We start from the raw sequence: 17293 nt of genomic DNA on the forward strand, positions 1-17293 counted from the left end.
GCAATTAAATGTAATATCGCAGCCATGGAAAAGTTTAAATTCATGACGAATGAGAGAGGTGTAGCCTACGTGAGCCCATAAACATAAGCTTTGTCGGCTTTGAATTCTGGTTTGCGATCTGGTCACCCGATTATTAGCGAATTTAAAAATATTCCATTAGTTATTCTTATAGAAAGCTTGAATTATATACTTTTAAACAAAACAATTCAAAACGAAAATAAACCGACTAGCATATGCTTGTGTATTCCGTATGAAGTGTGCATTTCTCTCTAGGCGCGTTCACTGCAAAGAGTGAGCATCGTCAACTTCATCTTTGCAGCCCGACACTGACACACACAAAAAAAACCACTTTATTAATAAACAATTCAAATGTCTCCTTGCTATCTTTGACACGTTCATAATCATTACTTTTGCCAGTTCTTTTATTGGCAGCGTCACCCTCCGGTTACGCATCACCACTGCATCAGCACCAGAACATGGAGATTTTATTTTAGAGAATGATCGCACAACAGACATTAGAACATTAGATATTATATAATTAAATCAACTAATCGAATATTCAAAAATCGTGACTCATCCCTGCATGGAATGAATCTCTTTTTTCTTTTCCCATATCTTCACTCGCGTCTCACCCAAAGACGCGTTATAAACGTTTCTTCCTTTGTTCGCTTTTAGGTCGATTATTTTCGTATTCTTTACTGTGTTAAAGTAGAAAAAACGCTGTAGGACAGATAGCCTACATTTTTACTTATAAGTCAAATTCTTTTTAACACAGTTTGTGCTTGTTAGACATGATAATTGGTAAGAAGCGTCAAGTTCATTTTGTAAAGCGCGTTTCACAACCGCGGGTGATTTTAGTTTGGCTTTCTCTGGCAGCGCGCAAACAGCCTAAATGCCTTGCCCTTGTAGAAGATAAAATTCGCTCTTCATACCTTTTACAAGTAGAAAACATGATGGTCTCGAAAAGATCGATGGTCTCTTTCCTGCTTGTGTCCCACATCCCTCTCAATGCGCAGAGCGGTAGGCTATATCACGCGCCTTTGTGTGGAAATATTAACCGAAATTTTTTCTTAATTTTTTTTTTTTTTAAATAGATTCAACTTTATTATATTATGTAAGTTACCAGTATTTACTGATATTTATTTCAATGCTTTACAGGCTTTAGTTTGTTGTTTCTTTGTTTTTGTTTAATTTATTTATTTCAAAACACCCCCCACCCAACAACCGCAACACCGCCGGTATTTGGGTCCATTACTACCGCGGTGGTAAAAAACTGCCACCGTCACAGCCCTAGTTCCTGTGCAGTGAAGCCATGCACTTTCTGGGAGTTCCTACCAGCAGAGCCCTCAGGTACACACACACACACACACACACACACACACACACACACACACACACACACACATATAAATGCACAATATATATGAATGGACATGCACAAGAAGAGTAATATATGGTTCTCTTACGAGAGGTACTCTCGTACTGCGTAAATCTTACGCTAGGGGAAAACCTCTTTTCCACGAGATACTGAAGCCAAAAATTATCCTTAATTTTGAAATAATGTAAAACGCGTTGCGGCAGCATGCAGACACAGGCGAGATGGCTTGTGCGCCTATTGGCTGCCCTGCGGCAACTGCAGCAGCCTATCGATAAGGCCCACTCGTGACGTCAGCTCCAATGGGGGCGCTTCGCGCCCAATACGTCACGTCCCGCCAGAATGGGCGTGGTCTAGGGCTATAAACATAGCTTCGAGAGGCTAGCTCACTGATTTTTCATCTCTTCAGCGAAGCTCTCGCATCGCTGGATCCGGAGAGAAGCCGCGCCGTTTGAAGAAGCCTTTCAGCGGGACGAGTCGACACTCTGAAGCCGCTGGCCGCGCCGCCTTCAGTCGCCTTCCTGCTGCGCTATCCGGCGTTATATCCTTTCTCTGCTACTGTGTTTTGTGTATGTGTGTGTGCTCGCCGCCGCGACACACACTCTCATTGCACTAAAAGAGCCGGGCGTCTTTTTCAAGACGCCCCTTTCCTGAGGATCACGCAGCTCTCGCGCTCGCGCTCGCGCTCGCTGACGGCGACCGCCCTCACTGCGAGCCAGTTACTGCCTATGGTGACTCTGAGGACTCACCTGGCATCCTTCTCCGAGACTGCTCCTCCGCCCCCCCCAACCCGCAAAGCTCGCCGGTGCGCCCGCTTGCCTTGCCTGCTTGGGGGACGATACCTGCTCTCCCTCTGTTCGAGCCGCGCAAACCGCGCCGTTCACAGGGGATGTCAGGAGCGGACGGTCACGGGGCTAGCTTTCTCTCTCCCTCTGTTCGAGCCGCGCAAACTGCGCCGTTCACAAGGGAGGCTGGAAGCGGACGATCGGGGTTAGTTTTTCTTTACGTTACAAGAAAGCTACCCTGCCCTTGCGCCCCATTCACGCGTCACTCACCGGCGAAAAGAGAACTCAGTTCCCTGATTAGGCGACTGGAAATATCAATATTGCAGCAAACGAGCCTGTTGTAACACGCACGCTTGCAAGCAAACGCCGAAGAAAACATGTTGACGCTCTCTTATATGCTCATGCATCTACACACCTTTGTGTTCCCCCCTGTGGCTCAGTGGTGGAATCTTAGGTTTTTCGCACGAGAGACCGGGGTTCGAATCCCGGTCTAACGGCAGATATATTATGCCGCCAATGCTTCGCTCTGTCAGTTCCCTGAAAGGCGACTGCAGATGTGCATTTTGCAGCCAACGAGCGCGCTGTACAACCCGCTCGCCTGCACCCAAACACCGTTTCTATGGTTCCCGTGCGTCACTGGCGAAAGGAGAAAAGGGTGTTTTTAGCCCCGCTGCGGCCGGGCCGACCTCCACTCCTGACACATTTCTCATTCCCCTCTTAAGTTCAGGTGACTGGAAATGTCAATATTGCAGTGAGCGAGCCTGTTGTTTTGCACGCACGCCTGCAAACAAACGCCAGCATGTTGACGCTCTTTAATAATACTCGCGCTACTGAATGTCTATGTGTCTTCCTCTGTGGTCCAGTGGTAGATCATCAGATTTTCGCGCGAGAGACCCGCGATCGAATCCCGGGTCTACCGGCAAAACACATTTTTGCCGTCAATTCTCGCTCTGGCAGTTCCCTGAAAAGGCGACTGCAGATGTGTATTTTGCAGCCAACGAGCGCGTGGTACAACCCGCTCGCCTGCACCCAAACTCTGTTTCTATGGTTTCCGCCTCTGAAGTTCAGACGACTGGAAATGTCAATATTGCAGTGAACAAGCCTGCTGTAATACACGCACGCCTGCAAACAAACGCCAGCATGTTGACGCTCTCTGTTTCTATGGCAACTTCTCGCTCGTTCAGTTCCAGTAAATGCGACTGTTCCAGTGTATTCTGCAGTAAACAAGTCGGCGAAGCAGCACGCTTGCCTGCACACAAACGCCGCTTTTACGGCTACCCAGATAAATCCCATAAGAGTGTATTTTCTGGTGTCCCGGCCACGGCCGATGGTGTTACGAATGTAGACGAAATGCCCACTGCCCAGTGCTCATTCCTACACACAAACACAGCCCGTCACACAGGGCTCACGCACATGAAATCGACCCAGGTCGATTGCGCATTAAACGTGGTAAATGTGCCCACTGCCCAGTGCCCACAAACACTACGTTCCGCATATCTCAAGGTTTCTGTAAAAACAAAACCAACGTGCATTCGCTCTGCTCAGGCGGACAATGCTCTCAGTGTTGTAAATGTGCCCGCTATCCCGCGCCCACATTCACACATAGACATGACAGGTCCTACGGGACTCGCCCAGCCCTCCCCTCTCGGTTGACCACCGCATAGGAGTCGAGCGCGGGCAATCTGCCCGCTGTTATCAGCGCGCCCCCTGCCTCGAAGCGCGACGCTTATGTTACAGCACACCGAAGCCCCTCTGTCGCTGAGCGACCAGAGCGCGCTCCGCATTCAGCCCCTAGCCATTCGTGCAGATGCATGGGCAAGGCTACCCGGGGGTTTTGAAGTGAGTGCTAGACATTATAGAAAGAGGCTATTCGCTACAGTTTCGCCGACGCCCTCGCCGCTATGTGACGCGCGTCGAAGCTACGGTAAAAACAGAAGTAGCACCACCTACTTCGAGCCGAAATTTTGAAACTGTTGAGCAAAGGGACCATAGAGCCTTTATCTCAAGCTCAGAGTGAAGGAGGGCTATACAGCAGATACTTCCTGGTACTGAAAAAAGACGGGGGTCTCAGACCCATACTAGATCTAAGGCAACTGAACAGAGTGCTTGCGAAGCAACAGTTCAGAATGCTCACGACCAGAAAAACCCTCACGCAGATTCGTCGAGGAGATTGGTTTGTGTCAATAGATCTGAAAGACGCATATTTTCAAATACAAATAGCGTCACGTCACAGGCGACGTTTGAGATTCGCCTTCGAGGGCCAGGCATATCAGTGCTCAGCCCTACCGTTCGGCTTGTCTCTAGCCGCTCGCACCCCTCAGACTACAGGGCATGCGAGTATTGAACTACTTGGACGATTGGCTGATTCTAGCTCAATCTCACTCGGTGCTCATAGAGCACAGGACCATTTTGCTCGATCACCTCGAGAATCTGGGTCAATTGGGCGAAGAGTTCTCTGTCTCCCAGACAGATCATATCTTTTCTGGGCACAGAACTGGACTCGCTGTCTATGATAGCGCGACTGTCACCAGAGCGCGTACTAGACATTCAGCGCGCAGCGAGCTCTTTCCGCTGCGTCGCATCTATCCCGCTCAAGAAATTTCAGAGGATGCTAGGTCTCATGGCCTCAGCATCATCAGTACTTCAGCTGGGCTTGCTTCGCATGCGCCCGCTACAGTTCTGGCTGAAAGCGCGAGTACCGCGCCGAGCGTGGGCTTCCGGTCTGCTTCGTCTCAAGGTCAATCAGAAATGCATCGCAGCTCTGAAACCTTGGAAAGCAAACGACTTGTACCAATCAGGTGTTAGCCTGGGGACTTCCTCGAGTGTGAAGGTAGTGTCTACGGACGCCTCCACCTTGGGATGGGGAGCACTGCTCAAGGGCAGACCGTTCTTCGGCCAATGGTCAGAACGGGAGAAGCTTCTACACATAAACTGCCTCGAAATGTTGGCAGTAGACAACGCACTGACGCGTTTTTGTCCCTAAATACGAGGACACCACGTCCTGGTCCGCTCGGACAACATGTCAGTGGTGTCCTACATAAATCGCCAGGGCGGCCTCAGGTCCCGAAACCTGCACAGGCTGACAGAACGCCTCCTGGTGTGGGCTCAGCGCAACCTGCTCTCGCCGAGAGCAGCGCATGTGCCAGGGCTCCTGAACGTAGGACCGAACAGACTGTCCAGGAACAATGTTCCGACAGGCGAATGGCCTCTACACCCACAGACAGTCCAGCTGCTGTGGAAGAAATTCGGCAGAGCGGAAGTAGACCTGTTCGCGTCTCAAGAAAACGCTCACTGTCTGGAATTTTTCTCCAAGAGCAGGGACGCGCTGGCTCACGTATGGCCCCGCCGCCCGCTCTATGCCTTTCCTCCCGTCTCTCTCCTGCCTCAGGTGATAGAACGGATCAGAGAAGGATGCTCAGTGCTACTCGTAGCGCCGTTCTGGAAAAACCAACCCTGGTTCCCAGTTCTGATGCAGCTAGCAAGCACTGCCCCATGGCCAGTGCCAGTGAGGAGGGACCTCCTCTCTCAGGCCAAGGGCTCGTTTTGGCATCCGCGCCCAGAGCTGTGGTCCCTTCATGTTTGGGCCATCAACGGGTACCTGCTGACCTCCCCAAGCGGAGTGTTAAACACGATCACGCAGGCTAGAGCTCCGTCTATGCGACGTCTCTATTCCTCGAAATGGTCAGTGTTCTCCAGCTGGTGCACAGCTCGTGGCGTGTCGCCCCTAGACTGTGGGGTGACGGAGGTTCTCTCCTTCCTACAAGAGCTGTTGGACAAGGGCAGGACCCCTTCCACGCTCAAAGTGTATGTGGCGGCCATAGCAGCGTTCTCAAAAACAACGCTGGGTCAGTCAGTAGGAAGGAACGATTTAGTCATCGTCTTCCTTAGAGGAGCTAAGAGACTGAATCCTCCCAGACCTCCCTCAGTCCCTGTATGGAACCTTTCTACAGTGCTGGAAGCCATGAAAGGTGACCCATTCGAGCCTTTACAGACGATTGATCTTAAACACCTGTCTTTCAAGACAGTGTTTCTTCTGGCTCTCGCTTCAGTGAAGCGCACAGGGGACTTACACGCGCTCTCAGTAAGCGCGACGTGTATGGAGTTTGGGCCTAATGACTCAAGAGTTATACTCAAACCTAAGCACGGTTATGTTCCAAAATCCCTCAACACACCGTTTAGGGCGCAGGTCATTCCCTGTCAGCCCTACCGGTCTCTGACGAGGAAGGAGACGCAAGCTTCCTTTGCCCAGTCAGAGCATTAAGAGCTTATGTGTCTCGCACGTCTGTTTTCAGACAGACAGAGCAGCTCTTTGTTTTCACTCTACGGACGTTCTAAGGGACTTGCCGTGTCGAAACAGAGCCTATCCAGTTGGATAGTTGATGCTATAGCGCTGGCTTATACCTCTAAGGGCTTACAGTGCCCATTTGGAGTCAGAGCACACTCCACGAGAGGCGTGGCCTCGTCGTGGGCTTGGTCTAGTGGGATTGCCTTGCAAGATATCTGTGTGGCGGCAGGCTGGGACTCCCCGTCTACATTTATAAGGTTTTATAACCTAGAGGTTCCCGCCTTGCAGGCTAAGCTGCTTTCGGTCTAAAATCGGTACTGTCTGCCCTGATGTGTTCGGGCCAGAATACTGAAACTGCTTGAGCAAATGCTCGCTGTTGGATCGCGCAGCTCTATGGGCAGTGTGTAAGACCCACTATATTCGTCAGTCCAGGCCGGGGGTCGCCCTGACTGTACGACACATCATCAGTATAACTGCTCCTTATAAGATGTTATATTATTACAGGAATGATGCTATTCTAGCCACTCTTTCCTGGGCTCTCTGTGAGTCCCTTATGATCATGTACTATATGAGCCCGGGCACTTGCACTTGGGACTTTGGTGCTGGATCTTAGCATGCACGGCGTTTTACACTGTTTCCCCTAGCGTAAGATTTACGCAGTACGAGAGTACCTCTCGTAAGAGAACGTACTCGGTTACTTACGTAACCTCGGTTCTCTCTAGAGAGGAAACGAGTACTGCGTATCTTGCCATGCCTGCACACGCTCTGGTTCGCTTCGGCGATGAAAAACCAGTGAGCTAGCCTCTCGAAGCTATGTTTATAGCCCTAGACCACGCCCATTCTGGCGGGACGTGACGTATTGGGCGCGAAGCGCCCCCATTGGAGCTGACGTCACGAGTGGGCCTTATCGATAGGCTGCTGCAGTTGCCGCAGGGCAGCCAATAGGCGCACAAGCCGTCTCGCCTGTGTCTGCATGCTGCCGCAACGCGTTTTACATTATTTCAAAATTAAGGATAATTTTTGGCTTCAGTATCTCGTGGAAAAGAGGTTTTCCCCTAGCGTAAGATTTACGCAGTACTCGTTTCCTCTCTAGAGAGAACCGAGGTTACGTTAGTAACCGAGTACGATTTATCACATTCAAATGCTTGGTGTTGAATATTAGTTTTATTTTTATTTATACTTTTTCCATTTTTTTGCCTTTATTGTTTGTCAGTCTGTTTGTGAGTGAGGAACCTGTTTGGAGGGATCCGTTTTATAATGGCAGTGTCATAAAAGAAAGAGGTAAAATACGATCAGATTTGGAAAAATCGAGTAACTAAGTTCTTTATCCTCCTCAGCTTTATGTGATTGTTCTCTGTATCTATCAGGAGCGGTTGTTCTGCGTCTGGCCAAGTCCTGGTTTCGTATCGGTTCACTGGAGATATTAACTAGAACTGGAGAGTTAGATGTCCTACGGTATATTAACTTTTACTTGGGAGATAATATTTTTTTTCTCACTCTTATTTGCTTTTTAATTTCTTTTTATCTTTTATTTTCAGGACATTGTTGGACTTTGTAATTAAAGAGCATTTTAAATCTATAGCAACAAATGACCCTGACAAGTATGTGGTGAGTATCTGTGTCTCTCTGCTGTTTAGCTGTAATACAAGATTATTTTATATTGTCTGATCAGTCTCACTATATTTGAATGGTTTTCATGTTGTGTGAAGGGGTTTTTCTCTCGAGTGCTGAATGAAACGGCACATTTAATCGCCCACTGGATGTCGGTTGGTTTTGCTCATGGTTAGTTCACTCTGCTTTACTTGTTTAGTTATCACATAGATTTATCATTATAGATCGAGCTTAATACACAAAATGCACAACATCATGATCTGCATCTTCACACAGGAGTCTGTAACACAGATAACTTCAGTCTGCTTTCTATCACTTTTGATTATGGCCCATTTGGATTTATGGAATCATATGACCCAAGTATGTTTCTTTGTCTAACTTAAACTTCCATAATATTAGCAATCATCTTCCTATAAATTTAGTTTTTAAGCTTTTTGTCATTTTGACATTACACACACACACACACACACACACACACACATATATATATACAATACTGCAAAAGTGGAGGAAAATTGTATGAATAGTAAGCTACTTTAGATCTACTATAAATTTTGTATATACTTAAAGTATAATATACATGGGTTGAGGGGCATGATTAATCGCATACTTTTTTTAATCCATTACTTGTTTTATTTTACTTCATTATATTCTAATAAGTTAAAGTGAAACAGACAGCCATAATAATAACATATAATATTTTTATTGTTAAATGTGTGTTATTGCTCCAGCATTGTTTCCTCTGTATAGATTTTGTCCCCAACACGTCTGATGACGAGGGCCGGTACAGTATAGGAGCTCAGGCTAATGTTGGCCTGTTCAATCTACAGAAACTTCTAGAAGCTCTGAAACCACTGCTGACCTCAGATCAGCTTTCACAGTAAGAGATCCTTTTATTTACTGTTGGTATTGGTCTGGAATAAATAAGGGTGATTCGTGTCAATTCATTTACTTCAGATCTCAGCAAATATTGAGAGAGTATCCACAAATCTACCATCAAAGGTGAGCCTGTCATTAGACAATATAGATCACTGTATTCCTCTCTGAGTCATTCCTGATCTCACTTTACTGTTTCTGTTGTAGATTTCATGAGATGTTCAAAGCAAAGTTGAGCTTTCTGGGAAATGAAGAAAAGGATTCATATGTGATTGCATTTCTTCTAAAGGTAAATATTAGCTGGATTGTTTTTTTCTCTAATTGTACTATAATTAATTCATTTGATAAAGTTATTTGGCCATTCTCAGGAAATGGTGTCATTTGTGACAAAAAAAAAAGAAAAAAAAGTAAGGAATCAGTAAGACACACACACACTGATATATATATATATTAAATAATATTATTATTTATGGGATTAAAACAACTCTAAAGGAACCGTCACCCTTTGTGGAAAAGTAGTGTGCTTAATTTTACTGCTCTTGAAGTATACTTTAAATCTTTAAAGTATATTTAATGAAAAATATATATTTTCAGATAATATATTATTCATTAAATAAAAGGCCACTATATGTGTATTTAAAGACACTGCACTTTCATGACTGTTTCTTAACAGAGTTAAGTGCAATTTTAAAAAGTGTACTTTGCAATCATGACAAATTAACAGTTAAACTTTTATTTATAATAACTACTAGAGCACATATAAATTTGATTATAATTTTAACTGTAGTGTGTTATTCGTTAATACATTTAATGTTAATATATTCTAAAAGTTGTAATTGGCAACTTCATCACAACAAATGTGTAATTAAATATTTTAAACATGACAAGTTTCAATAGAAATGATATATGTATATTTTAGTTTACTATAAATGCTTTTCAGTACATTCTGAAGTAATTATGAAATGTTATAAAAAGATGTACTTAAGTGTGTCAAATTTAAACTATTTTTTGTTTAATTGCAATTAACATGCAGTTAAGTGTCTGAAAACATTACATAACACACATAAGGTCCATGAACTTATATTATTTATGGTATTATATTATGGTGTTCTTCATTACTAAGGCAACTGATAGATTTAGAGGTACCTTGGTGTCCTTTGGAAGCTGAGGAGCGTGTCCATTCGCAGCTTTGGCTGAAAGATAAACACAAAAATGTCATCAAAATCCTTTTATATAAAGATATATATGATACATTTTATAACAATCTATTTAGCTCATTATCTCTACCTTTAGGTGTAGGGGAGGGTGTGGATGCACTGGAGGAGGCCTGGATAGTGCGGTTAGCCCAGCTTCCAGTGCCGGCTGCTTTCCTCACAGCGGCTTTGTAGTTTTCATATAACTGCTTACCATACTATGACAAAATCATGACAAAACAAGACCATTAATAAGGTAGGTTTTCATTATTATAAATTTTTTTTGACAAAGTAGACAGCTCACAATAGGACCCAACACAATACAGCTACAATTTACAGTATGTTTTTGCATTGTAAACTATAATTTATAGTTTAATTTGCTGCATAAAGTTCAACTTAGTGTCTTGCATTTATACAATAATTAATCATTATCTATTTTGGTTTTTGGTGTGTGGCCTGGTTTCTGCTCACCTTTGCAATACGTATCCCAGTCACCCACAGAGTCATGGTCAACTCATCATCACAACACAGATACTTGATGTATTGGGATTCTTTTTGAATTTGAGGATGCTGAAAGCAGATCACAGTGACCATATGAACATGACACACACCTGATATACACACCTGAGAAGGCCAAGATAATAACACTTCATTTAGTTGTTTTCGCTATTGTTTCCCTGTCATTCTCTACAGATTTGTGGAACCATTCATTTTTCAGGGGTTGAATCTTTAATCAATGTTTTTTTGTTCTCAAAACAACAAAGGGTTGGGTAACAACTTACTAGGGTTTTCAGTATTAGTTCATGCTTTGCTAATATTCATTTTTCTCCAAATGGACAGTTGGCGATATTAACATTGTTTTGATTACATATGTTATTGAGCTGCAGTTGCATAGCAGAGACAGTGGATGACACACTAAAATCACAATTTGATTGCCAGTGCCCCTCATGCCACACTTTAGGATTAGTCCTAAATATTGCTAAAATGAACCACAAAAATCTTTTGCTTTATAATTTTGAATTATTTCAAACATACAAAGAATGTATGTCCCTTTTCTGTTGGGGTCAGGGTTTAATTGTGCATGTATTACATTTATTGCATTTTTTGCGTTTTATTTCCCAATTGCTTGACAAACATAAAACACAGCCCACCCTAACCTAATCATAGCCTGAAACACCCTTGATGATTTGTCATGCTTTCTTAATGAGATGACTGAGATAACAAATGATTTTATGTGGGGAGGGAAAGGAGTTAAAATAGCAAGGAAACATTAATTGCAAGTTATAAAGAAGGAGGATTAGGATTGATTGACTTAGAAGTTAAAAAGAAGGCCATAAGGGTAAAAACGATGAAAAAGTATTTATGTGATAAAGTGGAGTATGGATGGAAAGGTTATATGAAGGATGTGCTGGACAAATGTAGTGGATGTGGGGAAGAAGGGCTTTTTATGGGATTGAAAAAGCCGATGTATGACAAAATGCCGCTGTTTTATCAGGAAGTGCTAAGTGTGTGGGCAGAGGTCATATACAGAAATATACAGTATGAGTGTGAAAATATAAATCAAGTTTTAAAACAACCGATATTTTTATATCCAAATTTTAGAATGAAAGAGAGAGTGTTTTATGACAAATTGTATATTTGTACAAATTGCCTCTGTAGCAGATAATGGCAAAATACACCTCTATGCAGACGATACAGTATTATATTGTTCCGCCCCCACTCTAGCTCAAGCTTATCAATCACTACAGCAGTCTTTTAATTTATTACAGACCATCTTCATTGAACTTAGGCTGGTATTAAACGTTGGTAAAACTAAAGTGATGCAGTTCACAAAGTCTCGCACTGTACCCGCATCAACCGCCCTAGCCATTTCCACACTAGATGGGAAGTGTGTTGAAAATGTTTCATCTTATAAATATCTTGGTCTGTGGATTGATGAAAAGCTAACCTTCAAAGTTCATATTGAAAAATTAGTGAGAAAACTGAGAGTAAAACTCGGCTTTTATTTTAGAAATAAATCCTGTTTTACTCTCCAAGCTAGGAGGAAATTGATCAGTGCCACTTTCTTACCAGTCTTGGACTATGGGGATGTTATTTATATGCACGCTGCCTCTACCACGCTGTATATACTTGACACAGTCTACCATGGTGCATTACGGTTCATTACTAATGCCAAGTCACGCACTCATCACTGTCGTCTTTATGAGGCAACTGGCTTTAGCTCTTTAGGTCTGCGTAGATGGTTCCATTGGCACATTTTTATTTTTAAAACTATTAATGGTAATTTACCCAGCTATCTTACTAGTTTGTTGACCAGGAATCATTACCTTTACAATCTCCGCTCCGTTGACATTCTGGCTCTAAATATCCCGCGTGTAACAACTGAATTTGGTAAGACTGCTTTTAGTTATGCTGCTCCTTGGTGTTGGAATTTACTCCAAAAAGTTTTGAAGCTTTCGTTTCTTATCCCTCTTGAACATTTTAAACAATTACTTAAACAATCCAAAATTGAACAATGCACATGTTTTCAATGAGCCTTTTATGTTATTTTACATTGTTTTATATGTACTGTAGATCAGTTTGTTTTTTTGTTTTTTTGTCTGTTTTGTGATTCTGTGTAACCTGTGTAATTGTTGCCCCAGGGCTCCCTTGTAAAAGAGATTTGACTATCTCAATGGGACATCACCTGGTAAAATAAAGGATAAAAAAAAAATAAAAAAATAAAAAATATGAAAGCAGGAGTGAGACAAGTTAAGGATATAGGATATAGCATATGATGTAAGAGGGTTCTTACCTAATAGAGCCTTATATGATTGTGTTTCGGAGTGGGATGATGAAATCGAAATGTCAAAAGTGGACTCGATGTGTGAAAATATTAAGACAAGTCTGCCCAGAGCCTGGGTAGAGAGTATTGAAAATGAAACTGTTAAACCTGGGGAATGGGGATTGCCAGATTTGTATTTTAGAGTTTGTGGTTGCGCAATAAAGACTCTGGATATATGCGGTACAAAGAAATCTCCTCTCACAATAGGCCAATGTCTGGGTATCTGAGAGAAAAACCTGGGCTGCGTTTCCCAAAGCATTGTGAGATAAGTTGATCGTAGAGGACATTGGTGGCAAATGGTCTTCACGATCAACTTCACAATGCTTCTGGGAAACGCAGCCCTGGACTGGAGCTCAGAGCCACTGCAGAGAGAATTACACAGAGCTGGCCAGTGAAATGAGACAACAGATACTCACTGTCACACATGCCTGGTATTATTATGGTTACAGTTATAATGCATGGATTGATTTGCACAGAAACAGAGTTTGATCAGATCAGAGAAGCTCTTCCTGCACATATTCAAGGTAATGTTCCACAATGGTTTCAGTGTCCCAGGACAGCAGTGAGCTCAACACTGCACAGCTGTGTCTTTAAAACACTTTGGCCAGTGGACAAATGAGAGCTACTTTTGACAGTTTGCATTTCCTCTATTACAGTGGTGAGATATTATACCTTCTATAATAAGAATAAATGAATAAACATCATGTTACACACAAAAACAAGCAAACTGTAAATTCAATAATCTTTTATGCTCTGTCTTCTGTTTGCTTTCTTGTGAACATGATGATCATCAGATTGACCCATCATTTCAGATGAATATGATCATTTTGTGCAGGCTAAATAGGTCTTCATCCAAAATGAACGTTATCTTATTACATTCAAATTATTATGTAAATACACTGTACAAAAAACAGTTTTTTTTTTTTTTACTGATCGGTGATGGGACCGAGAGTGAAACTTACAGTCCTAGTAAGAATCATGAGCAGTTAAACCCGCTGTTCTCCAGAAAAATCCTCCAGGTTTTGCACATTTTTAGGTTTTCCAGAATCTTCTGCATATTTGACACCTTTCCAACAATGACTGTATGATTTTTTCATCCAGTACTGCCCTTCAGAAGCGAATACTTCCCGGTTTCACAGAAGACAAAATAATTACAATTTATCCTGTTCATGGAATTTAAAAAGTTTACACACCCCAGCTTTTAATGCATTGTGTTGCATCAGTAAAAAAATTTTTTTTATATATATATATATATATAACAAATATTTTACTAAAATATTAAACTAAATGTTTACTAAAAACTAAAAAAACATTTTTTTCTTCAAGAAATACTGTGTAAAACTGATGTTATTAAAATAATATGCAGGGGAAAACCAAGTCCTATGTTTGGTGGACCCTTTGTGTTACAAACCTTATTAATATTCCAAAGTATTCTAAATTATTTAGATTAGGTTACAAAGCTTGTGTAATCTAACGAAATATGTTACAAATTACTGTATTTTGTAATCTTTAGTAAATAATCTACTTACAATATAGTGTCTCCAGTTTATAATGTGGATCATTCTTCAGATCAGAGAGAAGCTTCACGTCTGATTCTCCTAGTTTATTCCCAGTCAGATCCAGATCTCTCAGGTGTGAGGGGTTTGATCTCAGAGCTGAAGCCAGAGCAGAACAACCTTCATCTGTGACTCCACAATCCCTCAACCTGTAGAGAACAATGACACACTCTTCACTCTCTCAGTTCAGATCAGTTTAGCAGTGAATCCATTATTAAAGAGAAAATACAAACTTAAAGCACAAATAAAATTTTTTGATGGATCATTGGACTGAGATCTAAAATGTCACAGAGCTCAAAACGTGATTATTAAACATCTAGTCTTTAGATCTGTACTAATACAGTACGTATGGAGTAATGATTTGTTTTAATCGTGTAAAGAATATTTAAAAAAACAGTCCCTGCAGAAAGATGAACGTGATGAACTGCAAGAATAAATCCAGCATGTTCTTCATTTCTCAGTTCTGAATGTGTTGAGATCGAGTCGGTTTAAAATCAAGAGACTGAAGTGTTGATTGTGATGTGACAGTGTGTATTTCAGTGACTCAGTCCTGCAGAATCATGTTCCTGAAGAGCAGCTCATGTGTTCAATCTGTAAGAATTGATCAATTAGGAAATGCCGGACAGTCTGTTTGGGGAGCACCCAGACCCTGAGAGGACAAAGGACCTCTCTGGAAATTACCATTTGAACTCAGCATTTGTGAGGCAAAGTCACACCTCAGAACACATCTCTCCTCCTCTTCCTCACTCCCCCTCTCTCATGCTGAGACCACATGTAAATCACCCAAGAAAATGTATAGTTTAATGTGAATGATTATCACAGAGTATTTTTCATGTTTGGTATCATTTAAAATGTCACAGTGCGACTGGTACAAATGTCTCGTTTCCAAATAAGTAAAACAAAAGGTAATAAGGTTTTTGAGAGTTTATGGATAACTAGCACACTAGGAGGGGTTGGCCTCTAGACAAATGGTATCCCTACACCCAAAGGTGTAACCTCTGAATGCAAATTTCCATTGTTAAAAGATATTTCCAAGTGAAAGAGGTCCTGGCTATTTAATGAAATGCAGCAGGGAATTCGAGGCCTTTTTCTGTACCTCAGATTCGCCCGTGAGGCTGAGAGAGAGAGAGAGATCTTCAGCCTCATGTATTTCTTATTGTTGGCAGGCATGAAAACAGGTCAGGGGTAAAAAAGGTGAGAAGGATGCGGCAGCAAAAAATCCAATCCAATCAACTTATATATATATATATATATATATATATATATATATATATATATATATAGAGAGAGAGAGAGAGAGAGAGAGAGAGAGAGAGAGTGCTTTTTAATGTTAAATTCATCAATCTGGTGAAAATTATTTTAGTTACAGTGTCTGTCTACATTACTACTACATAATAATAGTTATAATATTAATCCCATGATAGTAATAGCCATATATTGTAAAACAAATGCACTGAAAAATAAAGGAAACTTTCATAATTAGTTTTGTACTAATTTCTATACTTGAAAGAGTATATTTCTATACTTCACATTAAAGGTGTGATTGGGCTAGCCCAGTGTCAATCAAGAAAAGAACCAAATGGGCCGCTGATCTACGTGTTTCATGGGGTGTCAGAAAAAAAAAAACTAACGCTGACTTTTTATTGACCAATGCATTACACACTAACCAAGCGCCGCCAATTAAAGCAGCACTCAGTTACTGTGTCCAAATTCAGGGTCTACATCCTTCGGAGTACTCATTTGAAGGATGTTACGTCACAGCGCCGCGACGAAGGCTGTCCAAATTCGTAGGATCCTTCAAATGCGGCCCACAAATACGTCCTCATTTTCCCCGAATTGGAAGGATGGGTGTGGTGGATCCTTTCCCGTCCTACCTATCCCATAATTCTTTTCGGCAGAGCGTAATGGCGGACGAAGCGAGCGGTAGCGGAGTGGGAGAGGGAGAGGAGTATGCTTTTCGATGTAAGTTTTTTAAAAACTGGGTTTAAAAAAAAAAAAAAAACATTTTCAGTGGTTGTCTAGTTAGGCATTTTGTTTTAGCGTTAAGCATTTTTTTTTACATTTGTACGTTTATATGTAAAAAAAACAACATTACTTTAGTAAACTAGCTTCTTCCTTACTGCCTGTGTGAATATCCCCTTACACACAGCTAATTTGTTAGTGATTGAAGCTGTTTTTAACGCTTCTAGGGACGAAAGAGCAGACAGAAGTGTTTATGTCACGGTTGCTAGGCGACAGGATATGAGCAACGGGTAAGGGAGGGAACTGAAAGAAGGGTAGGCTGTCCAAATTCACAAACACCGACTTCCGGGTTTTGCGGTCGTCGGAGGACCCCTCCTCCTTCAACCGGGTAGGAAGGATCCTAAGGAGGATGCAGACCCTGAATTTGGACACAGCCAGTAGCTTCGGGACTTCTTCGCTGTATTCTCGCTTTTTGCTCGCAGGTTTCTCGCTAGAGCTCCCCCCACAGCTTCGGAATAGATATTTGACAACACTGTTGTAAAAACTCGTTGGTGATTCTCAGACACCAGAGGCTATAGATTAACGACATCAAAGCAGATGGGACGTTCTTTAAAACGTCTTCTTCATTCGGGTTCGGACAGCGTGAGGGAGCGCAATAATGACAGCATTTTAGCAGATTTCTTTTGGCCGTAAAGCAATTGTTTACATCGCGAGACCTGATATCACGCGAGACTTCCTGACGCAGCGGCCGGCGGCCCGCCGGCTCAAAGTTGCAAGTGCGGATTTTCCGCTCACGGGCACCAGGGGGGTGCGAAACGACCACCAT

General features: G+C 42.4%; 1 protein-coding gene and 1 long non-coding RNA gene across 2 annotated transcripts in view; both read right to left on the reverse strand.

Annotated features, from left to right (window-relative positions):
* LOC309510013 (uncharacterized protein) overlaps positions 1-17293 on the reverse strand; it is a gene marked incomplete at its 3' end in the record, with an annotated part of 1894646 nt that overhangs the window by 809046 nt on the left and 1068307 nt on the right. The gene's annotated exons all lie outside the window — the stretch shown is intronic.
* On the reverse strand, positions 9412-11752 carry LOC309510038. The gene is made up of 3 exons (XR_014210155.1): positions 10597-11752; positions 10220-10343; positions 9412-10125 (listed from the first exon to the last, which is right to left on the reverse strand). It is a non-coding gene; the product is annotated as an uncharacterized lncRNA (long non-coding RNA).

This window comes from Leuciscus leuciscus, assembly GCF_965113295.1.
Source record: "Leuciscus leuciscus genome assembly, contig: SUPER_11_unloc_1, whole genome shotgun sequence".
NCBI classification, from domain to species: domain Eukaryota; kingdom Metazoa; phylum Chordata; class Actinopteri; order Cypriniformes; family Leuciscidae; genus Leuciscus; species Leuciscus leuciscus.